Source organism: Lissotriton vulgaris, chromosome 6 (genome assembly GCF_964263255.1).
Source record: "Lissotriton vulgaris chromosome 6, aLisVul1.2, whole genome shotgun sequence".
Taxonomy (NCBI): domain Eukaryota; kingdom Metazoa; phylum Chordata; class Amphibia; order Caudata; family Salamandridae; genus Lissotriton; species Lissotriton vulgaris.
The window spans coordinates 162,379,500-162,402,095 of NC_141694.1; the positions used below are offsets into that span (position 1 = coordinate 162,379,500).

At 43.3% G+C, this 22,596-nt stretch overlaps 1 protein-coding gene across 1 annotated transcript in view; it reads left to right on the forward strand.

The window, feature by feature from the left end:
* PKHD1 (PKHD1 ciliary IPT domain containing fibrocystin/polyductin) overlaps nucleotides 1-22,596 on the forward strand; it is a 2,083,594-nt gene that overhangs the window by 1,392,972 nt on the left and 668,026 nt on the right. The window lies entirely within an intron of this gene.

Genomic DNA, 22,596 nt, shown 5'->3' on the forward strand with positions numbered 1-22,596 from the left:
GACTATCTGGTGCTCCTCTTTAACGCCATGGCGGAGTCTAGTACGACCACGGGCTCCATGGCGGAGGCTGTTATATCGGTCATCCCCAAGCCAGGGAAGGACCCCACCAAGTGTGCCTCATATAGGCCTATAGCCCTGCTGAATATAGATGCCAAATTATATTCGTCTATATTGATGACCCGGTTACAGGACCTCATGCCCGCTATCATCCACCACGACCAAACGGGATTCATTAAGGGGCGCCAGACCCATGATAACACCCGCCGAGTGGTCCACCTTATTGAAAATGCCAATCGCTTCCCTATCCCTGCGGTCCTGGTGGGATTAGATGCGGAAAAAGCCTTTGATCGGGTGGACTGGAGATTTTTGTACCAGACCCTAACGGCTTTTGGCTTCTCGTCCAGGTTCTTGTCCATGGTGGGAGTGAACTATAGCTGCTCCCATTCGAGGGTCTCGGTCAACGGCCACCTGTCGACCTTCTTTTCCCAGTCCCGTGGCACGAGGCAGGGGTGCCCACTTTCTCCCCTACTCTTTGCCCTGAGTATAGAGCTGCTGGAGATCGCGTTGAGGGAACACCCAGACATCAGGGGCCTGCCTTTCATGGGCGAGCAGCATAAAATCTCTTTATTTGCAGATGACGTCCTACTATCCCTCTCGGACCCCGCGCACTCCCTCCCCCACGTTCAGACCGAACTGGCGTGTTTTGAGATGGTGGCGGGCTTTAAAGTCAACTACGACAAGTCCTTTATTTTAAACCTCACGCTCTCCCTAGCGGAGGTGGACCGCCTTCGCCCGCAGTCTCCCTTGCCATGGACCCTTTCTTCCCTTTGGTACCTAGGGGTCCACCATACCCCCACAGTGGGGAAAATGTACGCTGCCAATATCCGTTCAGATCTGAGACGTTGGCTACCTTTGTACATCTCGTGGCTGGGGAGGATACACGCGATCAAAATGACACTCCTCCCCAAGTTGCTGTATCTATTCCAGGCGCTGCCCATCGTCGTGGATACTGACTTCTTTCGCTGTGTTAAAACCCTTATGCTCCGCTTTATTTGGCAAGGAGGGCGGGCTCGCTTTTCCTTTACCGCTCTTAGGCGTCCGAGGGAGGAGTGGGGGGTTGGCCATCCAGATATGCTTCTCTATTATAAAGCAGCGCAGCTCAGGGTACTTGTGGAGTGGTCTCAATCTCTGTCAGAGAAACACTGGCTGCATATGGACAGGAGTGTGGCGGGAAGATCGATATGGGATCTGGCATGGAAGCCCAAGGGAGACAGACCTAAGAATGCGTATATCAGCACTCCCACTGGCACCACCCTGAAGGTGTGGGATTCGGTCGCCGGGGACGAGAGGTGGACAACGTTCCCCGCCCCCTTTACGCCCATTCATTTCAATCCTGCCTTCCTGCCTGCTTTATGTGAGGGGCCCTTTGATTATTGGAGGACGGGGGGCTGTTTCGCCCTTACCCACTTGTTCCATGGAGATGCTCCGCTCCCATTTGACAACTGCAGACGGGACTATGAGCTCTACCAGCGGAGCTGTACCATCATGCCCAGCTGCTTCACTGGGCGCTCTCCCCTGCGGTCCGCGACGCAGCCACTAGAGCTCTTACCCCCTTTGAGGCCTTTATTGCACGGGCAACTGGCATGCGGGGAGTCATCTCCTTTCTTTACTGTCACCTCTTGTCCACGGCGGTTTCCCCCAAACCGAGATACATGGGCCTCTGGGAAGAATTGTTGGACCGCGAGATATCAGGTGTAGAGTGGTCACAATTGTGGAGAGACTTGGTGAAACACAATCACTCCATTGAACTTCATGAGGCTCATCTTAAAACAATGATGGACTGGTAGCTCACCCCTGCTAATTTACATCGCGTATATCTTGGCACTTCCGACAGGTGTTGGCGGGGCTGTGGCCTGTTAGGTGACTTTCGCCACATCTGGTGGGACTGCCCCGCTATCCGCCCCTACTGGAAGGAAATCCTTTCCCACATTAAAGACATCCTGGGATACCCCGTAGCAGACTCAATGGCACACGTGTTATTGGGCCTCCGAGATCCACTGCTGGAACATCAGACCCGGGCGGATAAGAAAATCCTTTGGTTGTGCATTGGGGCGGCCAAGACCATCCTAGCGGCGGCATGGAAGAAGAAGGAGGCCCCAGCTATCTCTTTGTGGTATGCTAGACTGTGGAGATTGTTAAGCATGGAACGCATGGCTGAGGTCTTTCTAGGCGATTTCAAGAACTTTACCTTCCGCTGGGGTCCGCTGGTTCGCTTCCTCTCTAGGGGATTGCCATCTGCAGTCTACCCATCCACGTTGCGGAGCCTACATCTCTTTCAGGTATGAATGCTGGGCGCATGGTTGAGTGTGAATGCGGAGTGCTGCCATCACCGGGAGGGGGGGTGTGGGTGGGGGGGGAGTTTCTTATTTTGGTTTATTTGGGACACTATTGCCACGATTGTGGCGGGAGGCATTCAGCTGTTCGTCCAAAGGGGCTTCTGCCAGTTGCAGTTCTCCACGATTAAAGTGATCCAATCGATCTGTGACGCTATTGACTGGTGGCACACCAGGCCTGGACTACACTTACTGTGACTGTTTAACTTAAGAGCCCTGGTGGCCTCGATGGTTGGTTTGCCCATAACTTTAAGATCCTCTCGCCTGCCTTGATTAACCCCCTGCGACGGATGTTGTGCGAGATTGTCGCAAGATTCTTTCTGGTTTTTTTTCCAATAAAATACACCTTTGACAAAAAAAGTAGGACATGTACTTTTACATTTCGGATGTCCAATTAGTAAAAAACTCCTAAATTCAGTTTTCACTACTGCAAGGTTTACCTCTCCCGTAGATCACATTGAAGTTCCCTTTTTACATTATATAAATGTAATTGAAAAGTCCTAACTTTTGGATTTCAAATTTTGATTTGAAAATGCCATGTTTAGAGAGTTGCCATTTTGTTTGCTTTAGCCATTTGGTGCCTCCAGCCTGTCTCTAGGTCAGATGAATGTGTGTAGTTGACAGTTAGGCTTTATGTATTCTTCCCAATCAACCACAAACAATGGAAAGCGTAGGTGTGCCTGGATGGGCAATACTGGCAGGATGGGAAGGAAGAGCGGGGCCCAACTCTGCCTGTATTAGAATAAACTGTGTCCTATCTCCAGTCCACACAAAGGGCTGCCTACCCCCTGTAGTTAGTCTGGAGCCAGGACCAGGTAGGAAGGGTATCTTTGCACTTCAAAGGTCTGCCTCTAAAAGCATCTTATCACTTCAAAGGCACAACTAGTTATCTTAACTATGCTATAGACTATATAGACCACTTCAGTATACCTATGGACCTGTTGATACTCTGCCAGGAAGAAGGACGGCTGTGCTGTTGAAAGGACTGCCACTCTGATGAGCTCTTGCTCTGAAGGACTGCTGCCCTCCTGTTCCATCTGCATCTCTTGAACCCAGAGTGACTCCACTGGCTAGTTGACTGGCCTACTGATCTGAAGCCTCAGAAATACAACAGGCTTCCAACAACCATGCACATTCATCTGTGATTCTACCCTGCCAAGTGGTGCCACCCAAGTGGGCTTAAGGTGCTCTGCCCGCCTCTGTGGATGCAACAGAACATACTTCTCTGCTGCGCAGCACAAACCCGAACAGAACCAATTTATTGCAGCTGCTGCGTAGATTGGACCCATTGCAAAGACCGTAACATCATTGGAACTACCACTGTGTGATGCATTCTCGGTGCAGGCCACTGCATCCCTCATCTACAGCAGCCTTGGTGACGACATTCATCCCAGCCTCTCAGCTCCTCGGAACCGGCGTATCATCCTAACTGTGTGCTGCATCCCCTACACCGGAATTTGCATCGCACGCCCTATCAACAGGATCCTCAAAGACCACACAGGCCCTTGCATCGCAGCTTTGCCTCATTTTGGAACCAATGCATCGCCTCAGCCTACATGATGCCTCTTCAATGTAAATCCTCCAAACACTCCACCAACCAGGATTTAAGGTCCTCTGTTCAGAAGGCCTATCTGGGTCCCTGTAGGTGGCCAACACTCCATAGGTCTGTACATGGTGTATATTCATTGTTTTACTGTTTGGAGTGTTGCACAAATTCTTTACACATTGCTTTTAAGTCAAGCCTGACTGCTCTGTACCAAGCTACCCGAGGGTTGAGCACAGTTGATTTAGGGTTGGCTTGTGCCTCGCCCTGACAAGGATTATGGTTGCTGCTTGGCCAGGGCTCACACCCCAGTCAACCAACAACCCAATTTCTTACAAGCCCAATGAAATACATGGCTCATTTGATGTACAAAATATACCCTACTAGATTAAGCTACTTCTTGAGAGGGAGCTAAGCCACTATCATTCAGGATCCCAACCACATAAAAGGGATGTTGAAGAGACAAACCTTAGGTGGTCTTCTGATGTGAGGCACTGTGAGTGCTATGTCATTATTAACTGGCCTTTAATCAATTACTGTGAAGCAGTCAGCAGTAAGGCCTAGCAGAAGGGGACTTTGATGCCCAGATTCACACATTCAGTAGCCACACGCAAAAAGCGGCCCAGCACCTGCGGACTAGCTGCCCCCGCTTCATGACTGATTAAATTCACAGAGTTGTGACTTCCTAAACTAACACTGAAGTTTTAGAAACTTTCACTTGGTATAAGTGTGAGCCATTCACAATACCTGTGATAGCTGTTGTACATTGTCTCATTAGGCAACCATTACAATACAGTCTATTCTGAGTATTTTGTAATGTTTGCTTCTTTTACAATGGGAAACTTCTTAAGACAACTATCCACACCTAAGCATCATGAGGGAGAAGAGAGTAAAGTATTTGAAAAGTGCATGATTTAAAATACCCACAAGGTTTCTTAAATTGATGTACTTGAAAATTATATATATATATAAATATACATATATATATATATATATATATATATATATATATATATATATATATATATATATATATATATATATATATATATATATATATATATATATATATATGCACAAAACTCCACACACCACTTCCGAGTCAGACCTGAGGTCAGGTCGGCGCAGGATCAGAGGAGACGGACCAGCTGATGCGCTACACAGGTTCTTTATTTGCATTACAGTCGGTAGCAAGAGGGCACATATATATATATATATTTGTGTGTGTGTGTGTGTGCCTGTGTGTGTGTGTGTGTGTGTGTGTGTTCACTGAAAAAAACAAAGGTTAAAGTAATGTTATAATTAGGTGTGCTAAAAGGATCTGTTTTTTTTTTTTTACTTAGAAATTCACAGAAACAACCAGTATTGTTCTAGTTAGGCGACTATGCCAGTGATAACATAAACATTTTGATCTAAAAAACACTGAAATGTGCATGCTTGCTGCACCTAAGGGAGTTGTGTCTGTGATAGCAGTAATGATGGCTAATATTCTCCTGAGCTATTTTTGAACTTACTGTCAGGCCTCTAATACCATAGTTATTTTTAGACCAATATGCGGAAAAACAAAGCTTGGATGATGTCATCAGATATGTGATCAGTAATGTCATAAATTATGTCATTTGAGTTGTCATCAGTGATGTCATAAATTATGTCATAGAACATGTCATGAGTGATGTAATATGTGAAGTCATAAGCAGTGCATGGTGGGGACGCAAGTTACAGTTAGTGCTGCTAACTATAACTCGTGAATTACATTCTTTTTAATTCAAATTGCTAATGTTGTCACTGACATTTTCACCTACCTGTAACACTACTTTAATCTTTGATTTTTTTTTCAGTGAATTTCTAGGGATCCCACACTGTGTGTAGGGAAAAGATATCAAATCCGCTCGCAGCGTGCGTGCAGGAGCATTTTTTAAGCTCTCGTTCGCTGGTAGCGTACTTGATGTTTTCTCTCACTTGGGGGTAGGCTTAAAATATGGTCCTGCAAAGACAGGTTTTCCTGCCCACACTGTTGCAGGCAGGGGAGCCGCTATGTACCTGGGACATAGCATCTGAACCTTGGGGGATGTGGTCCCCGGGGCTATTATTGGCTCAGGGAGGTAGGCTGCATGGCCCCACCCCATTTTCTTAAATTTTGTCTCCGGGGCTGGGCTAATCAGGGCCTCTAAAGGCTTGAGGAGGGTGGCCACTTGGCCCCCTCCCCATTTTATTAGATTTCAGCCCCATGGGAGGGCTCCCTAGCACCTCTTGAGGCTCAGGGAGGTGAGACGTGTGACTTCCCTCTCCATAAAAAGTAATGTCAGCCCTGGGGGTGGGGCCCTTGGTGGCTCAGGAGTGGGGACTATACAACCCCTCCTCCCCTATATGAAATCAGCTCAGGGGGCATGCTCCACAAGCATTAGGGATTTAGATGCATCCTGGCTAGCATTTATTTTCTTTTTCGATCCCACAAGAGTCTTACAGCATCAAGGCATTTTTTCCTGTTTTATTTATTTATATTTTTACTCCAGGGGTCCTTCTGGGACCCCCACCCCCCAAGAACCCTAGAGGTCAGGGTATACATATGTCTTAATGTTTATACCACTTCAGAACAGGAGACTAAGTTCCTAAGTCCTGCATTGGCTGGCAACATTTTTCCCATGTTGCTGGTTGCCAGCCAGAGCACTCGCTCTTGCAATAGTCTGAGTCCCGCAGTAGCGAAATGGCCAAAGGGAAATAAAGCTCCCCATGCTAATCAGAATGCTCTATTTTTAAATTGACGCTCCTGTAGGAGTCTCTGAGCTGATCATGAGCCCGATTCTCAAAATATCTATTTTTTCACCCTAATATCTCAAAAACTGCTGAATAGATTTACACCAAATTACAAAAAGTGTAATCTGTGGACCAAGGTTTACCTTCCAGCCAAGTGTTGTGTGATTTGGTTCAGCAGTTTTGCTGTAGCCTTTCTTCACGCAGTCTATGGAAAATTCATTGGGAATTTTGTGTTTTGGGACCCCCCTTTTTTCTTGGCCCCCGCTTGACAGATCACCGCAAACCAGGAAGGAGCTGAGGTGGAAGAACTTTCTTTTGGGAATGATTTGTTGAGATTCGCGAAATGGGGCCAAAGATTTTAGAAGCCAAAACACACTATTTTTATAGAAAACATAAACAGACCTATATATAGAGTACATTTATGTATAGATAGATAGATAGATAGATAGATAGATAGATAGATAGATAGATAGATAGATAGATAGATAGATAGATAGATAGATAGATAGATAGATAGATAGATAGATAGATAGATAGATAGACAGACAGATAGATAGATCATACTCAAGGGACTTAGCTATACTATGACATAAATATAATGTGAGGTAACATTATTCCAAAGTCAACAGGTGAGTGTCACATAAATAAGTGACAGAAACACCCTTGTTACTAACAGCAAATAGAAAAATCAGCAATAGCACTATATGGAACATAGGGGCATATTACCAACAACTAGCGATAATTATCGCTAGGTTGGCTTAGCGGCAATAATTTTATCGCCATGTAGCGACGCTTTTTATCGCTTAGGAGCCTTGATATTATCAAGGTTTATCTTCTAAGCGATAAAAATCGGCCGAAATGCATGAATATCGCTGAAAAGTCAGCGATATTCATGCATTACCGAGCTAATGCTGTTAGCCATGTTATCCACCTCCCATTGGATAACATGGCTAAGAACTGCTCAGGGCAGGTGTTAGCTTTTGAAGATATTCGCGCTTAGCGCGAATATCTCCAAAAGTTGGTAATAGGAGATAGGGATGTTAGCGACTGTTTCCAGCCGCTAAGATCTTGGCACGCCCACTTTGCATGTCTTTAGTGATAAATATCACTGACATGCAAAGCGGGCCCAAGATGGTCGCTATCTCCTACTAGCTGTCGCTAACTGGTGTTAGCGACAGCTAGGTAATAGGAAGATAATTTTATCTCCGCTTTCTTGGCTTTTAAAGCCAAAAAAGCAGCGATAAACCCCCTTTATAATATGCCCCATAGACTATTATTTATATGAACATAGTTACCTACACATCAACATTCTTCCATGTGGTGAACACCTGTACAAGACTTGCTCAGTGTGTTCAAGGCAGCCTACGTGCCTATAGAATACCATACCAATCTGATTGGTCTCATGTTAAAAAAAAAAGTTGACTAAAATAAGACTTTCCTCTCTTGGAGCATTCACAACTCTGTGTTAGGGCTGATATAATTCATATCAAGCATAATTCTTATTACCCTGAGCCAATTTATTTTACAGGGTGGGTCCTTAACTGCAATATGCCGCCCTCAACAAAACCAGTGCCCAATTTAGCTTTACCATTTGAGCCTTGAGGAGTTACAAAGCACCATGTAAATGAAACATGTGGAGTGTCTACGTACTCAACAATCAAAAAGTGCTTTAGGCCTTGCAAATTGTTGGTCAGCGCTATTTATTTACCATCATAATATTTCACCGAGCTTCGCCTTGGTTTAAAAAAATGTGTTTACGTCAGTTTTTCTTTCTGAACTGGTTGGTTTTGAACGCGATCCAGCAACTTTGGCACAATTTTCTTGGCAGTACAATGAAAGGCAAGGGCATATTCAATTACGCGACGCCACACCGCTTGGCATGAGCCGAGACAGTCCACCAAGAGTACTTGACACTCTATTGTTAGCTCCAGGATGATGAATGTCAAATTGGTGTCTTCTGTCCTGAGATGCTCTGAGTGATACACCCCAGGCACATTGTTAGCTTGAAATATATCTCGTTTGTCCTTTAACTAAAGTACTGTGAGATAATCTATGGAAAAGAGGAGCACCCTGAAATGAATCACATATGGAAACTGATAGTTGGGTGTAAAATAAGATGTCTCGGGACGCCATGGACAAGGAAAGTGTGTGTTCCAGTCACTAGACAATGCGTTTTGTTTTTTTACAGCACGTGGTAATATTTCAGTAAATCTGCCGATGACACAGGTAGCTACTGTGTCATGTGCGTGAGGAGCCCTGGAACCAATGCTCCTCATAAACTTCTTCAGCAAGTGTCTTTTTACACCTATGAATAGAAGTAAAAGATACTATCGGACGTAATACTTACTACTCGAGATGATTTACCCAGCCAGTTAGTGCCTAGAAACAGCAGGACAGATGAGCGGGGGCAAAGCCCTATATATAAATACATCTTTTTATTACTACGTTGTTGGGTGGGGAAAGCTGTTTGAAGAATCTTGGAGGAAACTCACAAATTCTCCTCCAGTTTTAGCTTTTCCTCCAGAAATTGAGAGAATTTCAAAGCGGTCCTCAGATATTGTCTTTAATTATGAAGACCACAAGCTGGATTATTTTTCTGTATTAAAAAAACTCGAATGGAATTTAATTGATTCACTTAAGACAGACATATTTAGGTCTGGCCAGAGACAGCTTTAGTTGTACTACAAGAGGCTATGTAATGCCACGTGTGGCATTTAATGCCCCCTCCCCCTTGAATATTGGATGGGTCTCTGACGTGATGGGCCCATCTCTACAATAGTTGTTGTAATTATTGTTATACTGGGTGTATTTCTAGGCCTATTGTGGGTAAGCTGGTGCTCACTCTTATAATAACGGTGGTTCTGCCATATTGGTAGTATGTCTTTGCATGTTCTTGACACTGATGGCTCAGTGGCACTCATGGCTGCCGTGATGCTGACCCTGGCATTATGGTGGTAATTCTTGGTATAATGGTGGCAAATCTTTGCTAGCACATCGCTGGTGTTTCTTGGCATACTGTGACCTCACAAGGTGTGATGGCACCCCATTTAGAATAATAATGAGCCTCTAATAAGGATGGTCATTCCTACCATATTGTAGACGCTTATGGAAGGAGCTACCCATACTTGGCTAATGCTGGTAGTGGCATAATAGTCACACTACTTGGCAAAATTTGGACATTATTCGCACCCATACTTAGTGTAATACTGCCCATAACATAACTTATGCATTTATAAAGGGCACATTCACCCAGAAGGGTATCTTGGCGCTGAATAATAGATGATTCTTGTTACCCAACGGTACTCATTTCATCGACTTCAGAAGAACGAAAGGCAGAGAGAACTTGCCAGGATTTGAACCTGTGACCCTGAGGTCGAACACAGGTCCCTTCTGTGGACACATTAGTCCACTGAGCCACCAGACCCAGATACCGGCATGCAAGTATCCAGGTCCAGCCTGTTACCGCCTAGGACATTGTGGTGGCAAGTCGTTGGATATTGTAGGTAATCCTTGACATAGACTGCCAGCTACATGCGTGTAGACCTGTTGGAAAGAAATAGAAGGTCCTTATGTCTTACTCTGTTGCTGGAAAGGTACCCACACCCCCAACATCTCAAATAATTCTCCTCTCTGTGTCCATTCTTTCATGCGCTCACTTATGCATCAGTCTGGTCATTCAATCACATATGCCCTCATTTTTCTATCCATGCACTCAATCACTCATTCATTAATGTAATTTCTCATTCAACCATCAAATCATTCACCCACTCGACAATCCACTTAAACTCGCTCCCAAGCGATCCAATCAATGACGAGCATGACTCATTAAAAAAAAAACTCTTGGCGTTGTCAGTGCTTGTTTATTGCGTTGTTTCAAAGGTGGCTCTGAATTCAGGACATTGTGCACGGGTGTTGTTTTGATGCTAGCACTTACCAGCAGACTACATTTGAATAGCAAGATGATGTAACTGTAGCCTGGCTGTTTGTCTTCACTTTCGCCCCCAGGATGTTCGTAGTGTGAGACATTTTAATCTGGCAAACCTCTGGAAACAAATAAGCAACAGATACCCCGGGTCAGATTTAACGTCCGCCTGCGCCCTTTAATTAGTTTGCGACGGGGAATAATGGGTGAATTGCTTGTTCTGTCTTTGACCTCGTATGTGCCTCATTGTGTGCATGCCACGTCTGCCAGGTTCATGCTTGTCACAGCCCAAGAGGGCACAAAGGTGGGTGTGCTGCGGCCAGCGGCCTTCCCAGGTTAAGGGCAGCACCGTAGCATTATTGCACCTCTGTCGGTCTCTGTACTCCCACAGTCGCAGTCCTGGGTGAAGTATATTCATTTCCTCTTTTGCATCCCAAACTTCCCTCTACCGTCCAACAGTAGTATGACAGCTAACAACAAGAGTATCAGCAGCCGTCAGAAAAAGTGTTTAAACTAGGCCTGGGCGGTGAACTCCTCTCCATTCGTGAAGTTGCAAAGTTTTTCACAATCCGTGCAGCATGCAGAGTTCTGAAAAACTCCGCAAAGCGGAGTGGAATTTTTTCCTCACTCGCACTTGCCAACGTTAGGTTGGCGGGTTCGAGGAAGGAAAATCCAACGCTAAACCACCTCCCTTTCTCAACGCAGGCGGTCACAGACGGTCGCTAACGCTCATGTTGAGAAGCCTTCCGTTCGCATTGAGGAACCTTGAGCAGTTTTTGGGTCACTTTGCAGAGTTTCCGCGACCTCTGCCCTGTCCTAGTTTAAACACACTTCTCTTTGGACCTAAATCAGAGGGCGATTGCGGCATGGAGCTCCAGCTCTCCACTGGAGGCCGGTGCCCTGGGCTTGGGCCACCTTGCACATGCTAAAGGCCAGCCCTGGTGACAGGATCCCTCAAGTAGCATAGTGGCCTCCAGGTGCCTTATCATGTTCACATGCGTCTGACACTGGCAACAGGTTCTACCGGGTGACCTGTGCCCTTCCATGGCTGCCTTAATGTGCATAGCCAACAATTTGTTCTGATGATGGTCTTGTGACTAATTTTGATAAGACCGAAACGTCTACTCCTGCTATTGTTGACACTTTTCGTTCAGTGCCTTACTGCGAATTTAGTAGTGGTCATTGTACCATATGTAACAGCTGGGACGTATCCTCATGTACTGTTGGATTAATTAATGTTTTCCTTGTACATCAGAATTTTTTTTTTTTTTGTGTTGAAATTTTTTTATTAGAAATTTGAAGATAAAAGCACAGATGGAAATAATGATACAGAGTAAAATCTTTGGTAAGAAAAAAAAAATTGTACAAATGAAGAGAAGCATTACACAGAATATAATAAATATGAGAACATAAGGATAACGTATATTCCGTAATCCTAAATGCAATAATAATGAAAAGATTATAAAATAAGTGCAAGATGAAATGAGAATGAAGGAAAGGAAAGAAGAATAGAACAGAAAAAGAAGAAAATAATGAAGAAAGAGGAAAAAGAAGAGAAAAGAATAGACAAAAATCCCAGAGCAACACAAATTTACATAAAAAGAGGTAAGGGAAGAAAATGTAAGGCTGAGCAATACGAGAGGAAGAACTCAAAAGAATAGGATTAAGAAGGTGGAACAATCAGAGGAGAAGGAGGAGTGAAGTCAGACTCATCATGTACAGAGGCTTCCAGAAAAGGGGACCACACCTGGAGAAAAATGGAAGCTTGATCCTGCAAATTATAAATTGTACGTTCATGTAGAGCTGTTTGCATCATCGCCACCAACCACTCCTCCTGCGAAGGGGGCAGAGGAGATTTCCAGTGCCGTAGTATGCAAATTTTTGCCGTGGCCAGAGCCGTATGGAGAAGACGAGTTTGTGGTTTAGAAAGCTTCGGAAGGTTACGAAAATCATGCAAGATAATATTCAGAGAGGTAAGGGGTAGAGGGAGTGACATAGTAGTGACCAACGTCTTCTGTACAAAAAGCCAAAAAGGTGTCGTATGAGGGCATTCACAAACAATATGCGTAATATCACAATCAGAGGCTGAACACCTCCAACACAAAGTATGGGATATTAACTTAGCATGGTGTAACTTGACTGGAGACCAGTGCCATTCGTGTAGAATTTTAAAAACACAAAATTTAAGACGAGCTTCACGAATTCCCTTATGTAATCCTTCCAATATTTGGTCCCATTGAGTATTGGAATATGTAACCGAGAGGCGAGATTGCCATTTCAACTGGAGAGCTTGTGAGAGGGGTTGTGAAAATAGAGGATGCAAGAAAGTTTTATAAAGACCAGAAATCACACCTTTAAGATTCCCCCACAACTGTAGATAGGACAAAAGAGGAGATACAGATATCAAATCAGGCGGGGGATCTAAATGTTTCGTGAGAGCTTGCTGGAGCTGAGTGTATTTACAGGATTGAGTGGATGGCAGATGGAATTCCTCACAGAGTTGAGAAAAAGATTTAAGAGTGTTATTGTGAAACAACTGATCGATTGTCTGAATACCAGCTTCCTGCCATATGGGCCAGGACAGAGTGCGACCTCCAACCCGAACGGCAGAATTAATCCATAAAGGAGCTTTAATATGGATGCGTGAGTTAGATTTAAGTATACGATGACTCCTCTGCCAAGATTTGGACATTGCAAATAAGATAGGGTTTTTAGGATCAAAAGAACTGACCCCTTTACCATAGAGAAGGGACAAACCTGGACCAGAGGCTAACAAGTGACGTTCAAGAGGGACCCATTGAGGTATATCTTTAGATTTAGGTAGAAAAAAGACAAGTTGCGAAAGATGGAGAGCAAGTGAGTAATGTTCGATAGAAGGGAGACCCAAACCCCCTTGTAGCTGATGAGATTTTAATTTTGCGAAGGCAATACGCGGTTTAGCCGTGCCCCAGACAAAAAGTTTAATTTTGGAGTCAATGGATCTCAAGGTAGTTAAGGGGATGTGAAAAGGAAGCATACCCAAGACATAAAGGAAACGAGGAAGAGTAACCATCTTTACCGCCTGCACTCGCCCCCACAAGGACAAACCGAGAGCCTTCCATTTATCAAAGTCTCTTTGCATTTGCGCAATTAAAGGAGTCAGATTGTCCGTGACTATATTATCCAACCCTCTATTTATTAAGATTCCTAAGTACTTAAGCCGGGATGATTGCCAATGAAAAGGGAAACCAGAAATCACATCCTTTGTTGTACTAATAGTCATGGGTAATGCTTCACTCTTATCCCAATTTATCTTGTAGCCAGAAAAGGAAGAGAAATCATTAATGATGCGGAGGAGAGCAGAAAGGGAGCGGGGGAGATCAGTAAGTGTAAGGAGAACATCATCCGCATATAAATAAATTTTTGAGTGGCCAATTGGAAGGGGAACACCTATTACCTCAGTAGATTGTCGTACTGCTGCAGCTAAAGGTTCCATTGCGAGAAGAAAAAGAAGAGGGGAAAGTGGGCAACCTTGACGAGTACCTCGTCTGATTTGGAAAGGGGTGGATAGGAAACCGCCACAATTTACCTGAGCTGATGGATCATCGTAAAGCAGTCGCACTTTATCTATAAACTGATCACCTAACCCAAAACTTTGCATGACAGAAAAAAGGTATTCCCACTCGATACGATCAAATGCTTTTTCAGCATCTAGAGAAAGGAGTAACGCATTGTCAGTGAGATGTTTAGCTGACCATAAAGTATGACACAGGGTGCGTAAATGGTTACGAGATGACCTACCCGGAACAAAACCTACCTGCGAATTATGGATTAAAGAAGGTAGAACTTTACGAAGGCGTGAAGCAAGAACGCTAGCAAGTATCTTAACATCAGAATTTAAAAGAGATATGGGCCTATAACTACTGCACAACAAAGGATCTTTGCCAGGCTTCGGTAAGACAGCTATAACGGCCTTGTTGGAAATAGGACCAAGAGAAGACTCCTCCACTGCCTCCCCAAATGCAGCATGTAAAGTATCGATCATACTCTGACCGGTCCATTTGAAGAATTCAGGAGGGAAACCATCATCTCCCGGAGCTTTATGATATGGCAATGCAGCTATCGCTGAAGATATTTCATCCTTCGTAATAACACCCTCCAGTAGGGCTCTACCCTCATCGGAGAGTTTTGGAAGATGGACTGCAGCTAAAAAATTGGACATCGCAAGTGTGTCTATATGAGTGCTTGGAGAGTAAAGAGATCTGTAGAATGAAGCGAATTCTTCAACAATCTCTTGTGGTCGAGTAAGTACGTCACCATTACTTGATTTAATAGCTGGGATTGCCATATTGGCCTCCCTCTGTCTCAATTGTGCAGCTAATAGCCGACCCGCCTTTTCACCCTGCTCATAATGACGTCCTTTCATCCTTTGTAAAGCGTACTCAGCTTTAGAAGTAAAGAGACTATTAAGAGACATTCGTGCTTTCTCCAGTGATTTCCGAACCTGAAGGGTTGGTTTTAAGATATATGATTGAGAAAGTTTGCGAATGTCCTCCTCCAAAGCAGCCTGTTTATCTGCATTTTCTTTATTGCGAAAAGCAGCGTCCCGCATGAGTTGACCCCTAATCGTTGCCTTGGCCGCTGCCCAAACCATTCTCTTAGAAGAGACTGATGTATCATTGAGAATAAGATAATCTTGGAGTTGTGATTGCAAAAGGAGTTTACCTGCTGGTGCTCTGTACCTAGCTATATTCAAGCGCCATGGTTTACGTCCTGGTTTGGAAAGACCCAAGTCAAGAGACAAGAGAACAGGGGAATGGTCAGAGATGGCTGCTTCCAGGATCTGGGACTGTGTAACGAATTGGACTGCCCGTTGTGAAAGAAGAAAGTAATCAAGACGAGAGAATGTACCATGCGAAGGGGAGAAAAACGTGTATTCTTTGTCCTGAGGATGACTCAATCTCCAATGATCAACTAAACCAGTATCAGCAAGAATGTCCCGGAAAATGGCTCTATCTGGAGCATTAACAGTGTCAAAACAACCCGTTCTGTCCAGAGCCGGATCTGGTGTCAGATTCCAGTCTCCACCAATGAGAAACTGGGAGGCATCAATTTCCGTGAAAAGGCGATTCAGACGGAGAAAAAACTGTTTTTTGGAACCTACTGGGGCATAAATGGAACCAATACAGATGAAAGAGTTCCCAATCTTTAGCTTGGCAAATACATACCGACCTTCCGGATCAGACCATGTTTTGAGAATTGTGAAGGGAAGTGACTTTCGGAGAAGTATGGCAACTCCACACTTACGAACAGGGTTAGGGTTGGTGGGATCATGCTTGGAGACACTACTATGAATCACCTTACCTACCCAATCTCTGCTGAGTTTACTAGATTCAATGTCATCTAAGTGTGTTTCCTGCAATAGAGCAACGTCCACATGTTTAGATCGTAAATATGTTAGTACTTTTTTACGCTTAATATAATGGGTGAGACCATTAACATTCCAGGAAATCACTGACAGCGAATTAGGAGAGGACATGGTAGTGGAGGTCAAAAGGTAAATAGAAAGGAAAGGAAGCAATTGAACAAAAATTAGAGAAGAAAGATGTTGCACTGGGAAATAATAGGCAAAGTGAGTGGAGAAAAGGGAAAAGAAGAAAAAGAAAGAGAAGAAGGAAAGAAAATACAGAAGTGGTTTAGAAAAGCAAAGTAAGTATCGAAGATAGACAAATCAAGTAGAAACGAAGAAAAGAAAAAGAATAAAATAGAAAAAGAGAAGAGAACCTAGACTGTTATCTACGGGTCTGGGAGCACTGAAAGCAGCGCCAAGGGGTAATCGGACCCCCTCTGAGGAAAGAAGACTGGGGATCTAGAGAGTAAAGGAGAATATGGAATATACGAGACAAAATAGAGCAAGGCAACATTATCAAAAATCGTGTGAAAACAATAAGTATCATCATAAAGCAAAACCAATGAATAAAGAAAATGATTAAATGCATGTTATAAATATCATTCAATAAATAATAACTCGAGAAGGCAAGAAAAGAAGACTAAAGGAAGTGGAGTAAATGAAGGAGTCCCCATAGAAAACAGTAAAAGAAAGAAATAAGATATATGAAGGAAACATGAGAGATAATGTATGAAACAGAACAAAGTAAAGAACGCCATAGGAAGAGAGAGAGAAAGAATTAGTAGACAAAAGAAGAAAAGCACTCATGTGGAGACAAGAGAGCATGACTAGAGACAATATATATATAAGTGAGTAGAACAATATAATAAAAGTGTATTATGTCAAAACCCAAAGTATCTGATAAAGCAGATGAACAGTGTAAATCTAAACACAATAACCAGAACATGGAAAAGGGGCATGAATGGGGAGTAAGTCCCATATGTAATAAGTAATGCATGTGCAGTATATAATGAGCGATACCTACAATGCATAAATACTCAAATTTTTTGAAAACTCACAGTATAACAATAAAACTTATAGCACAAAAGAAAACAATGTGCATAGTGTATAATACTATAGATCTACATGTGAAGAAGTAAACAATTAAAACATCAGATACTAGAAGTTATCCTAATCTAAAAAATAGCAATAATACAATAAAGAAACAAAGAATATCTAATACAACCGGAGTAATTAATATATGAAACGAATAGCAAGAAGCGTAATAAAAACCTAGACGAGAATAATAGGACAAGAAAAAAGAGAAAATAAAACAACAAAAAAAAAACCATATCTGATAAGAAGAAAATAGGAAAGGGGAACATACTAACACTGTCATTGAGAAGGAAGGAAAGAGAGTAGATATAAGAAGAAAGAAAACCCTAAGATCATACAAGAGAGTAGAAACAGAAGAAAAATGATCAAACACAGTGTAAACCAAGAAAACAGTAAAACAAAGGGACATCAGAGAAAACCGGAATAATTAAGACATGAAACAATTGGTAATAAGCGTAATAACAAGAACAACACCATATGTATAAAAATGGATAGGAAGAGAGAAAGATCTCTTGTGGGATAGAGAACAGTCTTATGGTATATGATAAGCAAAATCTGAAAATAGTTAAATAACTAAATAACTGCCAGCTGTCAATCACATAATAATAGTAAATGTATAAGAGCAAAAGAGCACAGAATACTATACTATATAGAACACTAAGAAGAATGAATCTTATTTTACCATGCCGTAAAACCTCGGTAAGCCAAACAAGCAGTGAAAGCATCATGAACAATAAACAGTGCTATACACTTATAAAATAAGAATTAAATAATTGGTAATAAACGTAATAACAATAACAACATCATTTCTAGGAAAATGGACAGGAAGGGAGAATTATCTCTTGTGGGAAAAGGGATAGTCTTAAAGGATATGATAAGCAAAACCTGAAAATAGGTAAATAGCTGCCAGCTGTAAATCATATAGTAATAGTAAATATAGAAAAACAATAGAGCACAGAATAATACTTAAGACTAAGAAAAATGAATCTTATTGATTACCATGCCATAGAACCTCGGTGAGCTAAACAAGCAGTGAAAGCATCATGAACAATGAACACTGCTATACACTTATAGAATATGAAAAATGTATAATACATTAAAATATCGAAAAATGTCAAACAGCATCAGAAGGTGTTTTAAGAGGCGATCTGGACTTGTCTCTGTGTGGCGTATTGGTGTGAGAAGAAACAGAACATAAAGCAGAATCCTTGCCATCTTGAGAGCGAGGCAGGCGAGTGGGATCTCTGCCACGCTGCCTTGATTCAGGAGAGGAATATAATTGAGATGTTGGAAGATTCATAGATGAGGATTTGGACTGAGAAGATTGAGCAGAAGAAGGAGACTGCGTTTCCATGTCTTCAGACCTGATATCGTTCAGAAACTGCTGTAGTAATGTAGGATCATAAAAGTCTGTAGATTTTCCATTCCTAGTAACACGAAAACGTGCAGGTTCAAATAATCCATATTTGATGTCCATTTGACGTAATTGGGGTCGCATGGAAAGAAACGCCTTCCGTCGTTCATTTGTTTCTTTAGAGAAATCTGCAGCCATGTGGATGGTATGACCCTGAAACAGAAAGGAGCCACGAGTGCGAGCCAGTGATAGAACTTGTCTGGTTTGCTCATGTCGAAGAAAACAAGCAATGATTGGTCTAGGTCGTGCAGAAGATCCATGACGAGGCGGGCCTAGTCTATGAGCACGCTGGAGTTCAAGAGGGGGAGTAAAAGAAATTCCAGTCAGAGTTGGAAGGGCATCACAAAGAAAGGACTTCATGTCTTGCTGCTCAATATTTTCTGGAAAACCAAAAAAACGGATGTTGTCCCTACGACTGCGATCTTCCAAATCGATGATCTTACTGTGTAGGAAAAGTAAGTCCTGATCTGAGCCCTTAGCAAAATCCAGACGACCTTCAATGTCTAGTATTTTAGAGTCGATGACATCAATCCTGGAGTGAAAAGCAGTAAGTTCTGCCCTGATAGATTTAGTTTCCGTAGTCAATGAAGTCATAGTAATGTCCAGACCTTCTAACCGCCGGTTGACCCCAGATAATTCATGCAAAATGCGTTGCATGGTGTCAGATAAGGATTTGTCACTCTGAGGCAATGCAACTTGCGATGAAGGAGGTGACACAGAGCCATTGCCCTTAGCTACCACAGGAGAGGATTGCTTTACCACTTCATTGAAAAGTGGTTGTTTGGGCCCACGGCCACCATTCCTATTGTTAGCCATGTCCGTGCACCGCTTTAACGATTGTCTGCAGCAGTAGCGAATGGAAGAAATATTGGTATATGAGGTAATGATAAAGCCAGGAATGTATCAAATGACAATGAAGTAATGGGGTGTACACTGCAAGAAAAAAGACAAGGCAAACAGCAGACAAGTGGCTCCTGCAATCGTAATAGGAGGCAATGATGAAATCAAAGATGCAGTAAGTAACAAGAAGACCATAAGATGTGAGCATTCAGTAGATGACCAAAATGAGCATCATACAATTATCTTCAAAATTACCTCAGAAACCTAACATAGAAACACCATGAATGAGTGCAGCAAGAAATGAGCAGTGTAACAGTGAGAGAGTAATTTTACATATTAAAGCTCCCCGTAAACATAAGAGTGCGTCATGTGAACACGCTCTCAACCCACGAAGAGGAAAGTATGCAGTAGATAGTTGGTTAGATCAACGTGAGTAGCCTGAGGAGGGCGCTGCCTAATAGTCACATCAACATGAGGAAATAGAAATGCAGTTTACAGCGTTTATACAGCGCAATAGTAATTTTCCCCTCCAGAAGGTCAAAGCCGCCGTGCCCATGTGCACATTTAATTGAGCGACTATGTGGCCATGAAAAAACAAATGCGCCAAACAATTATATCTCCTTACATTACTGTTAAGGTGTCTTTCCCAGACATAAAGGAGTAATTGCAGCTTGTGAATAGCCTGTGGTCTTGTGAATTTTAGGAGTATTTTGCTTGCAAAATGTGGAATGCTGCCTTTGTTAGTGAATCTCGTGCTATATAGGCTCTACCTGAGGTCGGACCATAGTCTGCGCTTTCTGGGTTTAATTAGGATATAGCCTTCTCTGACACGCAGCACCAACTTCAGTGCAACAAATATAGTGTAAAACTCCAAAAGTTCTGAAGAAGTGAAAGAGTACAAATGTAGTCAGGCAGATAACTATTGTATGGAGAGACCGAATCCTCGTAATTTTTCCACAGGCACTGACTTAAACAATGTGAAAATGCAATCCAGGTGGAAAAAATGGTGTTTCAAAAAAGCAATATTTCCATGAAATGAAGCCACGAGAATTATCCCGTATTCATTTTAGAGAGAAGTGCACTTTTTACCAGTCACAGTAGCATGAGACAATGAAAACGTTTGCAGCGCTTACACATCGCGCTCCCACCGTCTGAGGAGGCGCGGCCTTGATTGAAAGGAGGCGCGGTCCTGGAGTAGCGCAGGCCCCGCTTCGGCTGAGGAGAGGCGCAGGCACGGAAGTGCGCGAATGTCGAGGCTTGTGTCTTGGTAGTCGGCCGCCTCACCGTCACTCCGCCACCACTTGAAGAGGAGCCTCCATGCCGAAAATAAACACACCGCCGTAATCCTTAGGACTGCCGGAGCTCTTTCATGAGCAGAGAGACGTCCCACTGGTGCAGGTGAGGCGAAGAGGCTCGTCAGGGGTCCGACCCTCGGCGGAGCTCTCTCAGCAGGCAGCCATCATCCTGCGTGGCCAGACCACGCCCCCCTACATCAGAATTTTTATGTTTGATTCTAATAACTGATGAATAACCCTTACAATTGTTTCTCAATAATAACAATTTTTGATACATAATCTCTTTATGTTGCTTCTCTTTATTGTTTGGCTAGTGTGGTAGCCTCACATTGTGACTCTGTGCACTGTCACAAATGATTGGACCTTTCTAATATAATACAGCTACTGATGTTTACAGCTCGGACCTAAAACTCTATCCAATAGAGATCCCTTATGCTGCTTAATAAAGTGTGAAACTAATCCCTTGCTGGTAATTTGTTTTTGATAGATTACTGTGCTTACAGCCTGTTATATTCTATTAAATCTTTGAACCTGCAAAATCATATAAATCAAACCCCCAAACCTGCGAAAACGTGTTTACTGCATTTTCTTTGAGGTGTTGCAAATAGTCACAATATGCATGTACTTTTAAGCCTGAGCCTACCACCACTAGTCCCAAAACCCTGTATCATGGACAAGCCTAGTTCCAGGATTCTGTGTGTGTGGGAGTGTGTGAAGTGTGCTGGCAGGGCATGTAGAAGCATAGACAGGCTGTGAAGATGCATAGAGTAGAGGGGGGAAATGATCTCTGCCTTCATACTGGAGCCAATGCACTTTAGATCCTGGCACCAGGATATGGCTGCAGGCCTTCCTATTTACCCAGTTCCCACTGGACACCGCTTGTACCCATTGGATAATACTGGCTTAAGGCATGTGTGATCTACAGGAACACTGAACTGGTATGAGTGTATAGTAAATAATAAAAGGCGAGTCGGTATGTTTACAAAAAAATGTCGGAGCACAGAGCTGAGACAAATGTGGCAGCGCCACGCTCCGACATTTCCAAAACGCAGGGATTCACCGAATATATAACAATACAGCTCACCCATGTGTTTTCCCTAGCGCTGGTGCTAAAATGATCTCCCTAGTGCTGAAGCAGGCATCTTTGCATCATAGTGCACGGGTGCCTGTGTGAAGATATTCATTCCTGCATATAAACATGCATACACAACATTTTGCTCTTTCTATGTGTGCTGCACAATGTAGCACAAATAGAAAAAGCAAAAACGAGGAGAAATAAAAGTATTTCTCCTCGTTTTGCCATCCTAAAGCCTGCTCTTGCATGGCATTTGTTTTTAGTGCAGCCTCAGATTTACACATCCTTGTAAATGTGGGGCAGCGTCAAGAAGCAACGGGTGTTGCGGTGGAACCCCAATTTGCAACACTCATTGTACGCCACTTTAACTTGAAGTGATGGGTGTATAGGGGCCGTATTTACAAGGCTTAACACTGCTTTGTAAATATGGAGAAGGGTATAGCTCCACATCACTGGAGTCAAGCTATCCAGGCTGAAGAAGGCTGATAGCCAGAAACCGGTCCTTGGATGCTTGATTCCGGTCTAGGAAAGACATGGCTTGGTAGTTCGGGCTGGACTGTTCCCATGAGGCACAGGGTCAATGCTGATTTGCATATAGCCAGTGTCTGACCTAGGGTGGTGTGGAGTGCAAAGAAACAATGGATTTAGGCCCAGATCTTTGTACTGGGGTGAATCTAAGACATTGTTCTGCATTCTGTCCATCAACTGAGTTTTTTGCAATTTTCACCCCGAGTGGGCTGCGTATGCTCAGACGTGAGTCCCAGGCTCTCCACATCACTGGAGTCAAGCTATCCAGGCTGATGAAGGCTAATAGCCAGAAACCGGTCCTTGGATGCTTGATTCCGGTCTAGGAAAGACATGGCTTTGTAGTTCGGG